Source organism: Corapipo altera, unplaced genomic scaffold (assembly GCF_003945725.1).
Source record: "Corapipo altera isolate COAL_440 unplaced genomic scaffold, ASM394572v1 239, whole genome shotgun sequence".
Lineage (NCBI taxonomy): Eukaryota > Metazoa > Chordata > Aves > Passeriformes > Pipridae > Corapipo > Corapipo altera.
This window is the reverse complement of record NW_020884938.1, coordinates 2842706-2861709: the sequence shown is the minus strand read 5'-3', so window position 1 is coordinate 2861709 and position 19004 is coordinate 2842706. Positions and strand designations below refer to the sequence as shown.

The 19004-nt window shown below is 42.6% G+C and overlaps 1 long non-coding RNA gene across 2 annotated transcripts in view; it reads left to right on the top strand.

The window, feature by feature from the left end:
• LOC113955395 overlaps window positions 1-18586 on the top strand; it is an 82437-nt gene extending 63851 nt beyond the window's left edge. For both annotated transcript variants that reach the window (XR_003530520.1, XR_003530521.1), the window contains exons 2-3: window positions 14903-15097; window positions 18280-18586. This is a non-coding gene — a long non-coding RNA (uncharacterized LOC113955395). The remainder of the gene's footprint in view (window positions 1-14902; window positions 15098-18279) is intronic.
• The last annotated feature ends 418 nt before the right edge of the window (window positions 18587-19004 follow it).

Sequence of the window (19004 nt, the reverse complement as noted above, 5' to 3'; positions counted from 1 at the left end):
CTGTCTTTTTGGAACATGTTTATACCTGTATATCTGCACGTCGTGTGGCAGTGAGTTTCCCAATGTGTGCATGGCTTAAAAATTTACTGCCTTTCCTTGATCCTAAAACACACAGGCACTGGGGTTTTTTTAAATTCTCCTTATTTCTTGTATTCTAAGAAAGAGTGATTAATCACCCCTTGTTTACCTCCACCCTACCTGAGACGCTACAGACATCTCTGCCAGCAGCCCACAGGATGCTTTGTTGTTATGTGAAGAATTCCTATTACTTCATCCTCACACTCTTCGTATTTTTCCTCATCCTTGATTCTTTCAGTTCGGGAAAAAAGGTGACTGGGACGTATGATAAAGATGTATAAAAGAGAGGAGATGCAGATGCAAGCTTTGTTTTAGAGAGTCTCTAACTAGCAGATTGCCAGAAGCTGAGAAGAAATACACTGGCCCTTCTTTTAACCTGTTTTCCACATTACCAGGTACTGATCACTGCCAGAGACAGGACCCTCGTCTGGATGGATCTAGGTCACTAGTTTCATATTTTTCTGCATTTCTTGATCCTCTAGTGGTTCTCTAGATTGTCTTTCACACTCCTTCTGCTTGTGCTTCACACCATTATGTCTATACAAGCTTTTATATCTTTAAAATTCTGTTTTCCCCCAACCTTATTATCACTGTGAATGACTTTCTTCAGTTTTCTTGTTTGTGCAAGACTTCTGTCTTTTCAAGTGTAATGTTTTACTTCTGATACCTTCTTTATTCTGCAGTTTACTGGGACAGCTTTTCTCTGGGGGGCAGGTAGGATGGAGTTGCTTTAATGTTGTCGGTTGGTTTCTTTTATCCTGAGTGCTGTATATTTGGGGTGTGTTGATATATACTTTGCCAAAATGCTTTGAAAGATCTGTTTGACATTTGTAAAAGGGCTGGTTCTTCACCCCTCTGTTGCAAGAGTGGAAAAAACCCAGATTTTTCTTTTCTCATTCACTGTGTTTGGGTGGCATTTTGCAGCTGAGTCAACAGTACTGGGAATTGTATCTCTAAGCTTGTAAAATTTGGAAACAGAAATTAGAAGGTGGGAATTTACTCCTCCTGAGAGCCACCAGCACAACTGAGTTGTGTAAGACCCACTCATGTTTTATAAAGCTGGTGAGAGGCTGATATGTGCTGCTCAGGCTCTGTGTTGGCCTTCTGCCACTGGGAGGGTTTCATCCATGGTATCTCCTTTAACAAATTGCATGGAAAAGTCATGGGGAATGAAACTGTGGAACTGTATATTGTATTTAGTACCATATTTTGGTACTAAAATATACCCCAAAAGAATAACAATAATATCATCAGCAGTTGCACATCAGTGATAGAAAGCGGCACCTGTAAGTTAACATGAAGTGTATTAATCACCTTTCTACAGCAGGCAAACATTCACATTTAATTTTGGTTTAGAGTTTTGCAATAAAAACCTAATTTTACTTCCTCCCCCTATACAAGCCACATGCTATAAAATAATCAAAAGCAATCATCCAAGTGTGAATGCAATAAAAAGCTCCATTCAGATTTATTATGCAAATATGAAAGGGAAAGTTTAATATAGAGCATAGTGAAAATAAGGCAAGCATATTCAGCTAGCATGTAACTGTGTCTAAATTTTAAAACTTGACTGGTATTTGGAGGTACATCCTGATAATAAGTCACTGAATTTTTACATATCTTCCCAGTAATAACCTCTATTTCTGTAATATTTGATATCCCAATTGGTCTCAGGCATTCAAACATTGTATAAGAGTTTATCACTGGTGGTGCAGGATGTGGTGCAGCACAGTTTACCTCATTGCATGGCAACCCTTCTGGACAGGCAGCAGGGTGGTTTAAACTGCAGGAGTACACAAGGCAGGGATTATCATTTGGGAAAATGCTGCTTCAAATAACGGCCTTTATTATTTATCAAGTGATATTTGGCTGTAACACAGGGGGAAGCTGTTCAATACCACACGGGCAGGAGGGCCAGAGCTGAGGCAATGGATTTGTTGTAGCTGGTGTCCAAGAGGACAAAGCTCTAAGATGTGTGCTGTCTTGGGAGCCCTGTCCCCATCATCTAATGATGCCATCATAGTAATCTTTGGCTTTCCCTCTTTCTGACTCGGCTTGGTCTAGCAGGACAGGACCAGCCCTGATGGCTGAGCCCTATCCACTGGTTCTGGTCGCAGCCTTGCTTCTCCCATGCTGCTCCTGCTTGTTGTTAAACGATCCCCAAGCATGGGGATCTAGTCAGGGTTTATCATTCTCCTCGTGGGTTACAATCAGAAGCATGGCATGTTAATTTTATGTTAATTTGCCCTTGCTGCCTCTGCACGGTGTTGAAAACTATAGCTCCCATGAGCGTCTGTGAGAAATGCAGACACCCACATTGACAGAAAAGAAACTAATGTTCCAGCAGTCCTGAGGGAAAAACATCTTGCTGCTGGGTGAGTCCTTCTAAATGGCTTTCCCTGAGCAGTATAAACACAAAAAAGAACAGTCTGTTCCTGTAACATGCTTTCATTTTAAGCATGCATAAGTAACACTCACCGCTTGGTTCCTAGGAAATGAAATATGTGAGGTGTAATATCAGTGCTTTAGCTTCCTTTTACTCAAGTGCCCACACCCAGAAATGATGGAAAAGGGTAAGGACAAAATGTCACCTCTTTAGCACTGAATTAAGCTCTCCAGGACACAGACTGCCCTGTATTTCTACCATTGGCATGAAGAAACACTGGCTTCTGTTTGAGCAGAAGCAAATCAGGGTAACCATACACTGAGTGCCAGCAGTAGTGCAACAGGCATTTTGTATCTGTACATCTGGTAAGTGCTAAGGCCACTTCTCCCTTGGTCTGCAAACTGAGCAGCACATGCATGAAAGTTCCTAAAAGGCACTAGGAGAGACCTGCTGTCCTTGGCCAGGGCTGTGTAAGGTGTTACAGCTGAAAAAGGTTTTTGTCTGCCCATTGTGTTGGCAGTGTGCTGGAGATTGCACAGGAAGAAGCTAATTACTCCATTTCATCCTCTTTTGTTGGGTATTTTCCCTCTCTCTCTCACAGAGTTGTCCTTTTTCCTTGCACACCTACTCTTGACAGAGTCTGGTGACCACATGCTCTCTGTGAGGTGACAGTAGGAGCCAGCCAGGCCAGAGGTTACTCATCTTTGTGTAGATGCTCTCCCCAGACTCTGCACAGTCTGGACACAGATGAGCACTTCCAATGAGTTTATTCCCAGGAGTGGGAAGTAAATAATTAAAACTGTTCAGTTGGCTCACATGTAAATGCAGCCATTTGGCCTGGTCATCACTGCGGAAGGGCTTTGTGAAACCCTAATTTTTGTGGGATGTACATTAGGGGCAAGTCAGGCACAGGGGTGTAGCAGTCCCAGATGACATTGTTGATACCCTCTCTGAAATCAATCAAAAGCTGGTTTTGTGCATGATTGCCACAGTAGGAGGATGACTGGCACTGTGATCCTTGCACATGCTGTGCTAATCAGGTCCAAACCTTGGGCAAGAAGTCAGGCAGTGCTGGACAGCTCTCCAGTGTGACTGTGCCTACCAGAAGCTGCAGGTAATATTCTGTAAATAGCTGTGTCCTTTGGACCTGGTCCCAGCTGCCAGAGAAACCAGGTGTGCTTTGCAGAACAGACACAGCCGTGGTCTGACCATCCCTGCAATTCATGCTATTGCCCTTGGCTTAAGAAGGGAGTGGTACATGAGGCAAGATTTTTCCAGAGGCAAAGCCATAAAACACTTGGTTTTCCTTTACTTTACAGAGCCAAGTTCTGCTGAGTCAATGTCAGGGAGGACCTTATTGTAACTGGTTCCCTGGGCACAGCTGGTTTTCCTGCATGGAGCTAGGCATGGAAGGACTGGGGGAAGTATAAACCCAAAGCCTGTGTTTGGTGTGCCAGGCTCTACAGACTTCCTGGGATTTACAGAATTTCATTCTCTAGCTAAAGCAATCTCTGGATTCAGTTCCAGTTTCCCGGTGGTGGTAAATATGATTATAAAAACTTGGATGGTCTTGATGAAAACTTCTTTGACTGTCATCTTGGTATGGAGAGTACATCAAAATGGACTGGTTTTGTGGTTCAGCCCCTACTTCTTTTGTCTTGCCCAGTCAATAACACCAAAAGCATAGCTGTTTTAACAAGTATTTCTGTAAATCTACCAGCTGGAATTGGGGAATTCAGGGGAATGTTACAGTGTCAGGAGGGTGTGGTTTTTTTGACTGTGGCTTGCTTTTTTTTCTTTTTTTTTTTTTTTAAACAAATATGGTTTTGATCTTTTTTTCACAAAGTTATATTTCTTTTCCCATTTGAAGTAAGTCTCTAGTTTGGTTTTTCATTTTAATTTACATGACTGCTTTCACTTACCCCCCCGAGAAATTTAACCACTCTGGCAGAGAGAACCAACTATTTTGACTGGTAGAATAGATAAGTACCCAGAGCAGCACTTCTTGCTGCATGAGGACACAAAGTACTTGACAAATGTTAAAACATTGTATTTCACAGTATCCAGGAGAGAAAGCAATTGTTCTCAGCATTTTAAGAGCACAGGAGATGAAATTAATGGTTATATGAACATGTCCCCTTAAGACTAATGTATTTTTATGTGAGCATCACTGAGTTTCAGCAAGTAGCTGTGGTGTGAGAGTCTTTAGACTTTACTTTTTTGGTTTTGGTCTTCACTGGAGCTAAGCATGTGGTTTTCAAGTATGATAGAACTTTAATCTTATAGGTATGTGTTCTAGCAGCACTTGCATGGAGCATTACAAATATGTATCTGGAGCTGTGCAGCTTGTGAGCAGATCTTGATATGAAACCCAGGTCTTCTGTCTGAGCCCTTATTTATACACAATTTATTTTGTCCTTGCTATAAGCTTAGTAGAGTATTTAGGCAAGGCTTGTGCCCCCCAAGTATTGCAGTGATTTGTCAAGTCAGACTTGGAAAAGAGGTGGTGTTTCCAAGGCTCTGATAGATCCCTTTGGTCTGTTACCACTGTTTGGATGGGCCATGCCCCTCCAAGTAATCTCTCCCTTCCCAAGGGTTGAGGGGTGAGAAATACATGTGAGAAAATGAGAATATGCTCTGAAATATCCTCTTCACCACCACACCCTACCACATCCCATTTCCTTCTTCTGGGCATATCTGCCTGGCAGGCTTTCAGCTGTCACTGCCAGTTTTGTTGAAGGTGCTGCAAGGTGCCAAGAATATCATCCTAAAAACATCTTTGTTGTCACTGACAGGGCTGTTACTGCTGCCAGTGCTGGGCTTCCTATCTCCTGCTGATAAAAGCTTCTGGCTTAGGAAGTGTTGACTTAGGACCTGTCACAGTTTGGGTGTAGTGGGAAGGACTGGCTGTGTCCAACAGGGTGGGAGAGAATGGGTCAGACAGAGGCTTGTACAGCACATGAAGTCAGGCCTAGGCAGTGGCTAGCAATAGATCAAAAAGAAGTGCAAGGGTGAAGAGAGGCAGCAGTGGAATTCCCCACAGCACCCTGGATCACTTTGCATGCCTCCAGGGGATGGTGTGTATTCTAAAACAAATAAAACTGGACGTGGCATCAAACTGAGCTGCCAGCACTTCTAGTATCTTAGGAAAAGTGCTTCCTCAGTGCACACTGAGGACTGTGCTCAGACTTGCAGCACTCTACTTCCAAATGTTGAATATTTTATTTGAGATTTGATTTTACTTCTTGTGGAAGTAGACTAGAAAAGCTCCTGGTGTATTGCCTCTAGTTACTAATTTAAATTGAAATTAGAGCAGGAGAGTATCCAAGACCATTAGTTTGCCTTAAAACTTCAAGCATCTGGCAGTGTCTCCTGGCTGGTGCCAGCACTCTCTTTAAGTTGCAGAGAATGCCTGAGAGAATTCCTACATCTGGCACAGGAGGAGGCTGGCAGTCTGGTCCTCCTGCATGAGTGCTGAAGTTGGGATGGAGGTAACATCTCTAAGGTTATAGGAGGTGATTCTGCCCCTCTAGTCTGCTCTCATGAGACCCCAACTAGAGTACTATGTACAGTTCTAGTGCCCCCAACATAAGAAGGATGTGGAACTGTTGGAGCAAGTCCAGAGGAGGCCATGAAGTTGATAAGGAAACTGGAGCACCTCCCCTATGGAGATAGGCTGGGATAGCTGGGGCTGTTCGGCCTGGAGAAGGTTTTGTGGAGACCTCACAGCACCTTCCAGTATCTGAAGGGGCTGCATGGAAGCTGGAGAGGGACTGTTCCTCAGAAACTGTAGTGGTAGGACAAGGAGTAATGGGTTCAAAAGGAAACAGGGGAAATTTAACTTAGATATAGGGAAGAAATTCTCCCCTTTGAGGGTGGTGAGGCCCTGGCACAGGTTGCCCAGAGAAGCTGTGGCTGCCCCATCCCTGGAAGTGTCCAAGGCCAGGTTGGATGGGGCTCTGAGCAACCTGGGCTAGTGGGAGGTGTCCCTGCCCATGACAGGGGGATTGGAACTGGATGGTCTTTAAGGTGTCTTCCAAACAAAACCATTCTCTTATTTGTGACTGGGAGGTGCAGCCTGGAAATTTTTCTGTTCCTTGCCTCTTTGGAACACTGTGGGCTTGGCTGTGTGTTCCTATTTAAAACCAGGGCATCTTGAAGAAACTGGAAAGGAAGCCAAACCACCTTGGGAGCAATGATAGGTTGCTGATACTGCCATGATGATCTACCCAGCATTTATGGCTCTCAAGACTTGTCCTGTGGAAAATGCCACCAGGAGCAGAACACAGGCTGGGTAACAAAAGGCTGTGTTTTTATGGTCCAAGGCCCACAGGATGAGCTCTGCTTCTGAGTGCTGTTTGAGCACCAAAAGGTGATTCTTCAGTCAAGTCACCTCGAGCAGAAAAGCTTTGCTGAATTAAAATCTGTATGGGGTAAGTCTTAGAGAAACATGTAAAAACAACATACTGGAGTCTGAAAGACCAACTGCAGTATAAACAAACTGCACTGTAACATCATTCTCCCTAACTGCATACAAAACTGCATTATTTAAAATGTGTGCAATTTTATTTGAGAGAAAAAACCCGAGCAGAGCAAGGCCATGAGGTAGAGCGGGAAAACAGAGGTAAACAAATATACAGAATTAGAAAGAAGTGTTGATCTTGGAAATTACAACTTTTCACTGCGCAAAAAGACATGAGGATTTTAAAAGTTCAGAGAAACAGCAAGAATACCTGGCCAGAAAGTACAGGCATCTGGCACATGAATCATAAAAAAACATTGTGACTTAGGAATCTCAGCCAAGTTGTTCTGATTCTATCTGGAGAAATGAGCTGGTTCATTAACTCACAAGCCAGTGCATTAAAGTGTACGTCAGAGTTTTTTAAGTGTTGATCAGTTAAATAAACCCTGTGGATGAGCTTGTCAATAGATGAGGGATTTTAGCTTCTCTATTTCTGTTTTGCGACTTGGATGACCTTGAATTTGTCTTCTGTTAAGGGTCCCTGATCTTGTTCTGGCATTTGGGGCTTTCCATGGCAGACATGAATATCAGCTCAGGCTCATTGACAGCTGCTTCATTTATAGGTTCAACACAGTGTCCTCACAAGAACAATTTTTTCTGTCGCTGAATTCACATCCTCCATGACCCAAATCCCATTTGGGTTTAGCTGGTTTTTCCTTCCATTACTAAAATTGCAAAAGTCTAAAAGTTGTTCTTCTCTGGACACCTGATTAGTTTATTCTGTCTCATTCTCTTTGTCTCCCTTTGCACCTATAGAGAGGCCAAGGTTATATCCAAGGACTTATGGAGGGTAAAACAATTCTTTTTCGACTTATTGCATTTCCTTCCTAGAGTGGTTGGTGTCTCTTTTTCAAAAGTTTTCATTTTTCTATTTATTTATTATGCACATCCCAATAGCACTGTGATTTTCACAGCCCCTCTGTACCATACAACTGCTATGTAATTTAATGAAAGAATATTATCATCTATTATCAGTTACTTTTAAGTGGCAGAATTTTTCTCTGAACATTTTGATACCAGTTCATTTTGTGCATGAACTGCTTTTCCTTGCTGTTTCAACTTAATTTTAGTTTTTCTCAGTATGTCCAACAGGATTCATTTATTTTTACCTGCTCACAGTTTACCTTATGAATCCCTGGTGAATGTGTGAGTTTAAATAAATCCTACCATAATTTAAAAACATATTTTCAAGCTTCATGTTGTGATCTTGATGGGAAACCAGAGAGTAAAACAAAGGAAGTGAAAGCATATAGTGGCTCCACGGAGGTTAGTGGTAAAATATTTCTAACCTAATCTAGACTAGCATTTTAGTTATTCATCTTCTTCTTCTTTACAGTGAATGGGACAATTTAGTGATTGATTAATCAGAAATTTCCATATTTTTTTTCCTTTTTTAAAAGGAAGAACCAGGATTAGGATCAGGCAAGATTTTTTGCTATTGTCCATGAAAGGGAATCTGAACAAGTTCTTTTGGGATAGTTGGCCAAAGCCAGGAGGTGCTATGTGCTCTGACTATAACATAGTTACTTACAGAATGTTTGGCTTAGATATAAGAAGTTTACTGGCAGGAGCTGGATGCTTCTGCTGGAATTCTCCTAGTGGGAGATAGAGGTGTGTTGACCTTACTTAGATGATTTAGTGTTTGACTTCACCCATTCTTACTCCTTCCTCCATAACAAAAAAAGGTGATTCAGCTTCCCCTGCTATGGTTTGATCCCATTTCCAGCTCTCGTGCCCAAAGGTCTGTTATCTCCACCTGAGGAAGTCACAGCCTTTCTCAGCTCTGTCCTAAATTACTTCCTCCATCACCACTCTTTTCATCCAAGATTTTACCTTTTGTCCATCCCTAGAAACCCACTTCTCCCAGCTTCTATGCTGCACAAGTGGCACTTCAGTACAAGTGGGATGACCTTCCAGCAATTCCAGTGCCCCAGGAGGCAAGTTGGGCCCAGGAGAGCTGAGCCAGGGACACTCAGTATACAGGGAGAACATGGAAAACCCAGCTACAGACCTGACAGTGCTGAACCTTTCTTGAGTGAGGCTTCAATTCAGCCAGAACCAGGTAATATTTTTTATGGGATGTCTTGCACACCTGAACCCAGTCTTTTAAATTTAATCTTCTCACTGCAGAGTATGAAGGCACTTGAATTTTGTGCAAAGAAGTTTTGAGAGCTCTTTTAAAACATACAAACAGTGTATGTCTTCATAAGTCTGTATTAAAAAACCTGTTACTGCTCATGCTTTCAGAAATCATATTCTGGAGCTCTATGGTGCTTCAGCACTTTTGGGTGACTGGCAAGGGCTGGGAATACATGGACTCATTACAGGCAGTTTTATACCAGCTCAGCCAGCTTGGGCCCTGTGTTGTCCCAAAATCCTGTGCTTCTAGTTGGGAATGTGGAGCTTTCCCTGCCTCCTGCACTATGCCTTCCTGAGGAGAACAATGGGAACAGCAATCCCTGGGGGTGCTCAGCCTGGAGAAAAGGAGACAGGGGAACCTTCTTGCTCTCTGCAACTCCCTGGAAGAAGGTTGTAGCAAGGTGGGGTTTGGCCTCATTTCTCAGGAAACAAGGATCAGAATGAGAATATATATCCCCAAGCTGAGCCAGGGGAGGTTCAGGCTGGACATCAGGAAGAATTTCGTCATGGAAAGGATTGTTAAGCATTGGAATGGGCTGCCCAGGGAGGTGGTGGAGTCACCATCCCTGGAGGTGTCCGAGGAATCACTGGACATGGCGCTCAGTGCTCTGCTCTTGTTGACAAGGTGCTGATTGGTCACAGGCTAGACTTGCTGATTTTGGAGGTCTTTTCCAACCTAAATGATTCTGTGACTTGAGGAAGAAAGTCACTAGGAACACAAGGATAGGTTTTCCACAGAATCTGTGGATCTCTGTCTTTGGAGGTGTCCCAGAATTGACTGGAAGACCCAGAGCACCTTGGTCTTGCTTCAGTTCTGAGCCTTGGGCAGGAAGCTGGTCTTCTCAGGTGCCTTTCAGTCTGACTGATCCTGTGTTTCTGTGAAAATATAAAAATATCTAGAAGCCCAAACTGACAGCTGATTTCTTAGATGCTGTGGGAAAGAAATTCTTACTACAGTCATACAATCTGCGCTTGAATTATAGCTTAAAAATAAAAAATGACAACCCTTTTCAGCTTGTTTGATGTGGCATTAAAACTGGAGCTACACTTTCTGTTTCAAATATTGATAGTGAACTGTTGGAGGGAGAGAAACTCATGTCAGTCATGCCAGAGCTTCAGGAAACATTATGAGATCTGGATGAAATCTGCCAAAAATGGTACACTGTCACTTTCTAAACACTCAGCTAGTTTTAAGTGATGTGATCTGGAGATCTTTAAATGCTGACTTCATTAGAAAACAGAAGAAAAACCATAAATAAATGGTTTTAGCATGGTTACATTTTTAGCAGAAAAGGTTATTTTAGTTGTCATGAAACATTAATTCCCCTTTTGTGCCTTTTTGTATTAAAACACTAATGAATTTGTATCCAAAACCAAACTACCTTTAATTATGCACGATATATATTCATTAAGCCCCAGAGGGAAGGGGGGAAGTCATGTGACCAGCATGTGTCTCATTACCATATGTGAAATGATAAAAAAATTAGCAATGGATGGACAAAAAACAAAATGGAAACAAGTTTATTGTAACAGGAGGGAAGGAGTTGTTGGAATTTTTTTGGTGCCTAATGTTTTTTTGCTGAACTTCACGGGTAGAATAACAGCAGTGAGTGTGACAGCCCTCACACCATCCCCAAACAGGGGTGCTATAATAGGAAAGTACCACATCTGTGTCTGTGCTGCTCCATAGCTGAGGAAATGGCTTTGGAGCAGGTGGATTGCTTTAATTATGCAGTGGCTGGGAATGACCCATGGGGCTGCCTGGGTGGGGATCTCAGAACATCCAGATCGCTTCAAAAACATCCAAGCTTAGTAAACACCAGATCTCTGGTCCACTTACAGCAAAGTTCTGCAAGAACTAGAAGCTATGGGATGCTTCTGAAATCAATTTTTTGCAAATGTGCCATAGCTGGCACTTATTTAATCCTTCAGCAACTGGAGAGGCACTGGAATGTTTACTCAGAATATACAGCAAAAGCCTCTGTGCCTGGAGCTGAGTTAGGTTTTAGATTATCTTGCATGTTGATCAAGTTATTACATGGTGGTAATGTGGTCACACTCATTACATTCTCATTGCACTAATGTCTTCATCTCAAAACATGTCAAGCATGAATTTGGGACAGTAAGCATGAGGGCTGAATAAAACCGGGAGGCTTGTAGGAAAAAAACAAATGAAAAAAAACCTAGAGAAAAGCAGGCAAACCCCTACAAAATATAGTCTGAGTTCATATTTTAGTCCTGTTGATACCCTATGAAAGCAGAGGAAACGTCTGTATCGGTCAGAGGAGGAGACTTAGACTATTTTTACGAGGAATACCTGAAGTTGTGGGCTCTTGTACATCCAAAGCTGCAAAGGCAGGTACCCAGTTTTTCAGCACTGGAATCGAGACTAACTGCTTTCCTGTCCATCAGCTGAACAGCTGTCAATCTAGGGCGTAGGGAGAGCTTGTTGGGAATTTTCAATTGGGATAGTCAGCTCAGATCATAACAAGGTCTTGTGACTGTCAATCTCCCTGGGAACAGAGCGCTGCCTGCGAGCCCTGCCTTGTTTTTCTTGCTGGGTTTTGAGTCCAGGGGAATTTGGATGTAACTGTTCTGGGGCGTGTTGTGTGCTTGGAGAGCAGCATGTTCTGCTCCCTGCCTGAGATTGCCTAACCTCCCCTAACAAAATCATCTTCTGGAGGAGTGCAGTTCAAATTATGATTCAAATTGTGATTATGAACGGGCTTTTTTAATGCACAAGGGGCAAATTGTGTGTGTTTTTATTGCAGATAATTTTTCACTTACGATAAAAGGAGTATTAATCATGGTTATAAAGGGAATATGATATTACAACTGTGTAATCCTCCCTTTATAACAGCAGAGAAAATACATCTCATGAAAATAGAGTTAACATTTTCTCAGTGTTTAAAGATTTGATATATTCATGATATCGCAAGTATTCCTCTCTGACTTTAAAATTACATATTAGTCCAATTTGGTTCTTCTCTCAAAATATTCCATTGCCCTATGTATCTTGGACTCTTTTCTGCAGTGGAGTGTTTTTTCACATCACTTGTGAAGTAAGGAAATAAAATAAAGGAATGGCTTTCAACTATTTTTCCTGTGTTGTTATGTGTGGGGATAAATATCGTATTACTTTTTCTTTCTCTGTTGTTCTACATGCCTACCCATTTTTTGAATGCTTATTTTTTCTGATGCAATTTATTTTTCTAGTTCCTCCTGATGAGATGTAGCTACCTGTCACTTAAGAGACCATGGTGGAATGCACTGGCTGAAATGCTCAGTTTACAAACAAAATTCTTTGATCTTTCTCCTTGGCAGGTATAAAGCAGAGGGTCTTTTGGAAAGCAGGACGTGACTCTGCAGTCACATAAAGGAGTTGTTATAAGCTGGAGTGATATCAACAGTCATGGGCTAAAGAGAGAGGGACGTTTGTCTTTTAATGAAAGCAATTATCTCGTCATCAGCTTTTTATGCACATATTATCCATTATCTGTTCCTTTTAGGTTTTCTATTTCATATTAGGGGCTCTTTCATTTTCCTTTGAACCTTCCAAATGTATATCCTTGGAGTGCTGCATCCCAGATGTGACCAGGACTTGCCTCTGGAATCCCGGTGTATGGAGGTCCAGGAAGATTGGTGGATAATGCTGGTGTGGTGGCTTAGGAAGGTTGTTTTTTTGTGACACCCTGAACCATCCTAAAATTGGAACTTGGCTTTTTTTTTTTTTGCTTTGCATTGAAAAGTGTTAAGATATGTTGATTTGATATGAATGGCAATTGTTTTTCAAATGTGCTCCAGGGGCAATGGGTCAACCTGGAACAATTATGTGGTTTCACTGATTTTTCCAGCACTGTTCAGCAAGACCAAGATGTTCAGATTTTGTAGAGATCTTGAGGGAATTTATCACTACTCTCAATACCTACCTCTAGAAGACATGGTTTATTACTGTGTAATAAGCTACTCCTTCCTGCAAATTTACCAGAAGGTTTTACTTGTTGATAACTCTCCAAGCTAATTTGTTTCCTCTTTCAACTGACTGATAATGATCCAAGTTAACTACCTTTCCTCAGGGCAAGTGTCCCACTACTCCATTAAACTTACAGATATGTCATTTTCCACGTGTGGCAGTTGTTGGGATGTGTTGATTTTGCAGTACTTGTTTAAAATATAAACTGTGGTTATAATCTCCAGTCACAGCTTTCTCTCCACTTCAATGAGTGGTTTTGGAGGGGAGCTTTGAGCTGGTTTTTAAGGGGTTTGTGAATCTGTCCATGACCTTTTCTCAGGGTCTTGTAGTGAAATGCCATAGGCAATGTGGGCCCTATTTTAATTCATATTACTGGGATGCAATCCCATTGTTTTGATTGTGTTTGCTGTGAAATTCAGTGGGATCGTCTTCCAGCCAGTGAGGACTCTTTGCTCACATATAAGCTTTATTATCTAAGTAGCTTTAAATTCACTTCAGAGGAATAGAAATGCCTTCTTGACATCTTCTGGGAAATTAGGGCTAGTGAAGCCTTTGTCAATATTTTAATTTATTATGGGCAATTTACTAGAGACCAGTGGTAACTCTCTATAAAAATGGATCTAACAACTATAGGTCATGTTGGAATTTGAGATCCAGTAGAAGCCAGTGAGAATTAAATCCTATTCCTTCATGTGGAGTTTAAGATGTGTTTCCTACATTGTTTTTTGAGCCATCATTTTAAAAGGCATTCTCTCATCTAAATTCAGCCACTTTTCCAGTAAATCTTTTCTGTGTTTCTGGAGATGATAGCAGACATTTGTGTCAGAATTGTCTGCCTTGTGTCATTTCCCCAGCACTCAAACAACACTTCCCACTACTTTTGCCTTCTAGAGAGTAGCAAGTTCTGGGAAAAAAAAAAAAGGCACAACCAAAGAACGAAAAAACCCCAACAGAACTAAGTTATAAGCACTGTTAAAATGATGTTGTCCTGATTTACTCCTTTCCTTTGCTATGATTGTACCTGCAACACCTCCAGCTTTTTGGCAGTTCTCAGCACCGCCTTCCTCAGTCCTGCCTGCAGAGCTGTTCCTGCCTTCTTTTTAAGGCAGCCTTTTTGAAGAGCTGGCACTGGAAATCACTCTCCTGGCTTAGCCTCCAGACAGGTTGGAAATTAGTTTCTTGTGCTGGTGGTTCCCATATTGCCTGTTCAAACTTCACTCCTATCAATAATTGCTTCGACTACCTTATACAGATCATCTAAAACCAGGATGGAGGTTTCATACTGAGTTTCACAATAATTCTTTTTCTAGCTGGTCAAACCTTCATTTTGCCAGACAACCCATGAAGCTGCAGGTCTGAAACATTTTTTGAAGCTGTTATAAATAAATACCTGAGTTATGTTTTGTCAGCTATGTTATTGTCTGGTTTTGAGAAGTCTCTGTGGGCAAGGATTTCATCACACTGAGCTCAAATTCAATTCCATGAAAGATTCAAGAGTGCAGCTATAAATCACAGCTTCTTCTCAGAATAGGAGCTGCTGTCTTTGTACCTGCATGCAGGTGCTTCAGCAAAGGGTGTAATTTTACCCAGAGTATTTGTGGAGTTGCTGCCGCCTCAGAGGGAAAGGCTGGGAATAAAGGTGTGAGACCGGGAGCTCCTGTGAACATCCTCATCCTTAAGGCAGCAAATTGTGTTGCTTCCTATTCTCCCATAACCCAGCTTCTCTCCTCCTGTGTGTCTGTAGATTACGAGATGAGTGTGGCAGCTCCCCTTCCCTAATTTTTTTCCTCTCCCTTTCTTGCAGGGATCTGCACAAAATCGTACCAGCCCTGAATGAAGGTGGGAGAACAGCAAATGGGCTGCTGTGCAGAGACACAGCTGGAGATCAACTCCAATACAGGGAAAAGAAGGTGGATTAAAAGCTCCTCAAGTGAGAAAAGGAGAGATGGAAATGAAGGGTGTGCACTTCTGGTGTATCCTCACCTGCGAGGAGATTTCTGTAAGAGGCAATCACAGTTACCATGTGGGAGAGGGAAGGCAGATAACACATCCAGAAATAATTGCAGAGCTTTTCATTAGCTGTTATTCAAATTGTTATCTTAGCCTTTGTGCTCAATTATCTGACGGCTGCTGAACAACACCCAGAGAGCTGGGGAAAAAAACGCAGGCCCAGCTCTGGGATTAATTTAACATCTTAGGTTTAATTGGAGTGCTCTGTGGGCTTGTCCCTGGGAGGATGGGAATATTCCCCCCTCCCCAATGATCAGCAGGAGCTGTTGGGTGACAGGCATCTGAGCCAGCCCCATAAGCCTTCCTGCACCATCACTGCTGTTGCACAGATGTGCTTTGAGTGTGAGCACTGGGACTTCCCCCTCCAGAGGTGCTTTGAGGTGCTGGATGGAAGGAGGAACAGTAGCAAGCCTTGATGCTCTCTTCTGACTGCAAGGGGCAGAGAGATCTGCTGTGGCTGAAGGACACCCCTGGCTGTCTCTCTTCCCTGTGAGGAAGCACTGAGAGCCTGTCAGCTCTTTTAACTGGCTGTGGCTCATGTTTAACTCCACCTCTGGCAGTGAAGTGGCTGATTTGGCTTTCAGATGGGGTAGGGACAGAGAAAGCACCCCAATCTAGGTGCTGGGTGCCCTTTTTGGTCAGTTCTGCCAGGGGTTTCTACAAACCCAGCTGCAGCTCAGGGCAGTATGAGCCTTACCGATGCTCTGTCAGAAGAGAGAAGTTGTTGCCACAGCTGTAAGTCTCCTAAACATTTCCCCCTTGCTGTCAGTGAGTTCGTCTCTCTTTCTTGACCTTAATATCATTGCATTGAGAGGGTTGGTCTGTTGTATATTGACCTGAAATGAAGGTTAGTACCTGTGATGACCTACCCTTAAGGGGAAAGAAGCACCATGCCAATATGTAGAAAAAACACTCAGGACTTGATTAAAAAAGTTGTGAAATCCTGACTCTGCTGTAAAGAACAGGAGGTTGAACTCTTCACTTCAAAGCAGGTGGGGTTATACCTGTTGTCCCAAACAACATCAGCTCACCTCTGACCTTACTTTGTGCAGACAGCTTCACTCTAAATCCACTCCTCAGCTGACCGTGACTGCACCAACTTAAACCTCGGCCAACAGATTTTTCATTTTGTATGAACTGTGGGCAGTTTATGGCTGAACTGTCACTCAGCCCCCACTTCTGTGCTAGCAAGGCTATGGAACAACATGCCTGATGCAGTAATCTGGCTCTTGGTGCTCAGCCATGTGGAAGTACAGTTATTACCTTCCTCTGCACCGTGGGAGTCCCAGGAAGGCAGAAACACAGGACAAGCTCTCACTCTCCTGCCCCATCTTGCTCCTTGGACATCAATTTCCTAGTGGCAGAAACACAGACTGCAACAAAAGCTCTGCTCCCAGCTCTTTTTTCTGGAGAACAGGAAGCAAGGGAGGCACAGTGAGTCAGTTGTGTGGCTTCCTGCTACCTGAAAACTACCCTCTGCTTAGCGTTGTGCCTCCAGGCACCTTCTAGCCCCGAGCACACACCTTTCATTTTAATAACCCATGTGCTTAGTTTCCCCCCTTGTTGGGGGTTGTGGGTTTTTTCAATAAGTAAGATGAAAATATTTTGCAGGATTGGAATAAATCCAAAGCACAGAACAAAGGAAAACCAAAGGCAATTTAACCAAAATAATCCTGTGTGAGAAAGTGGTGTGGAACTATGTGATTGCTGTGCAAACAGCCTCTGCCTTTTGTTAATATTGTTGAACTCTTATGCTCCTCAATATTTTTTCTTCTTCTACCTAAAGCTTTTTTTTTTTTTTTTTCAGTGTTTGCTTTTAGTTCTCTATCTATTCTGCATTTATTTCAAATATTTTGATGGAAGAGCATGTGCTTTCCATTTGAGAATCAGATGTCAGGGTAACCAGATGCCTTGGATGTGGCAACTGCACTGTGTCTTGGCAGCATCCTCTCCTTTCACTCTTGCACTGACAGCCACTACATCACCATTGACCCTCCTCTGGAGCCACCCTAAGCCAGATAGTTCCCTCCTCTTCCTCAATGAGCAGAAACCTGTGGTCCCAGCCAATCTTCCATTTTTTTCTTGATCCTCCTCTTCTTCTACACCTCCTTTTGTGGACAAAAAGTCCCCTTGCTTGGACTTAACCACTAAATTGAAGACACAAGACTCTCTGATACGCTTCTCTGCTTGCTGTGTTTTTCTGATTTCTCCTGCAGTATCACCTCAGTCACATGCAGCTAAAAATAAACATATTTTCCTCCTGCTCAGCCTTTTCCACTCAACCTGTGCTGAGAAGATTACAGAACAGGAAAAGTTACCTTGGTTTCCAAAAGCACTGAGCTGTATTTCAAGTAAATGTACAATTTTAAAGCTTCATAAGCAGGTTTAGAGAGGACAGCAGAACTCTGGTGGATCCTGGGAGCTCTGAATGTTCTTAGAAAGTTCTCAGAAAAATAATCTAAGAGTTTATTAGTGCTGGTTAAATCTTTCTTGAGCATGGACACCAGTCTTTGAATAGACAGCCGTGGTCATACTTAGGAACATCTTCCTGAACAGCTATGGAAAAAAACCCGTAAAAGGTAAAATAGATCACCACAAAAAGATACTCTCAAAACACAGCAACAAACCCCTTGCGTTCTCTTTCCTGAATAATTGAAAAATGCCCCTGCTTCTCAGTGTAGTTGTGAATGGATATTTGTGTAGGTCATATTAGTTAAGAGACAGACCAGGAAAATGTTCAAAGGGGAAATAGATGGAGAAGAGAAAGGAAATAAGCCTGGATGCATGAGCAGTATTTTTCAGTTTGATCAAACATGTATGTATTTGCAAGATCACATTGCCTCCCTTTATACCTTTAAAAAAGGCTTGAGGCATATAATTGAAATTATTTCTACTGCAATTTTGCAAGAATTACATATTCTGTACAAGTCAGAGATGGAAAAGTGAGTTATTTTGTGTCTTCATGGTCTATTAGTCTTTTTTCAGCTCATGTACCCTTAGAGGACCTGGCAGGTCCTCAGCTGTGGAGTCTTGTCTGCATGGGCAGATGTATAGATTCAGACTCCTCCACTTGTATCCTGAGGGACCAGACACTACCCAGTGTTGCCTGGACACTGTTGCTGTAGTTAATATTCAGGGTTACCTCTGTAACCCTTATTTTTCTTGTTTCAGACATGTGCTGCGTTAAAAACATCCCATTTGAGAGATACATCCAGTGCCTTCCACACCAGTCACAAATCCCTGCTGCGCTTTGGTTTTGGATTTCCCTCCCTCAGAGGTGAGGCAGAGCACGGGGAGCTGGAGCAGCACTTCACCTGCTGTCTTCCAAGGAGGGAACAAAGAGAGATGTGGATGAGTCGGGAAAGCTCTGTGATATTTGACATGGATTTGTTTGGTAGGTGCTCGTTTTGCACCTCCTGCCTGTGTGAAGCTGCTCCTGGGTGAGTGAGGGAGACCTGCCCTGGATCCTCTGTCGTGCATGAATGTTACCTCCTTTCCCAGCATGTTACCATGGCATCCTACCTGGGGTAACTTAATAAAGGAGAAGGGGAGGATACAAAAGGGACATGTTTATAGTCTATTAACCCCTTCAGGAGAGCCATATGGAAGGGTTAAGAGAAACTGCTATAGAGGATGTCACTGCTTTGGATTCTTGCTTCTTTATTGCTGTTTGTTGGAGATTGCAAATTAAGTAACCCCTGTCCCTTCCTAGGTACCATCAACAGAGACAAATGTGTTAATAACCTGGCCCTCTGCCCCTGGAAAGATGAAAAGTCAAGCCCTGAAATCAGGAAATAGGGGACAACAGGGCTTTACATCACTCTGATGCTTTCATCCTGTAGATCACCTGGGGTATCTTATTTTTTGAAGTTCTTTCTTTGCATTATTCTCCCTAG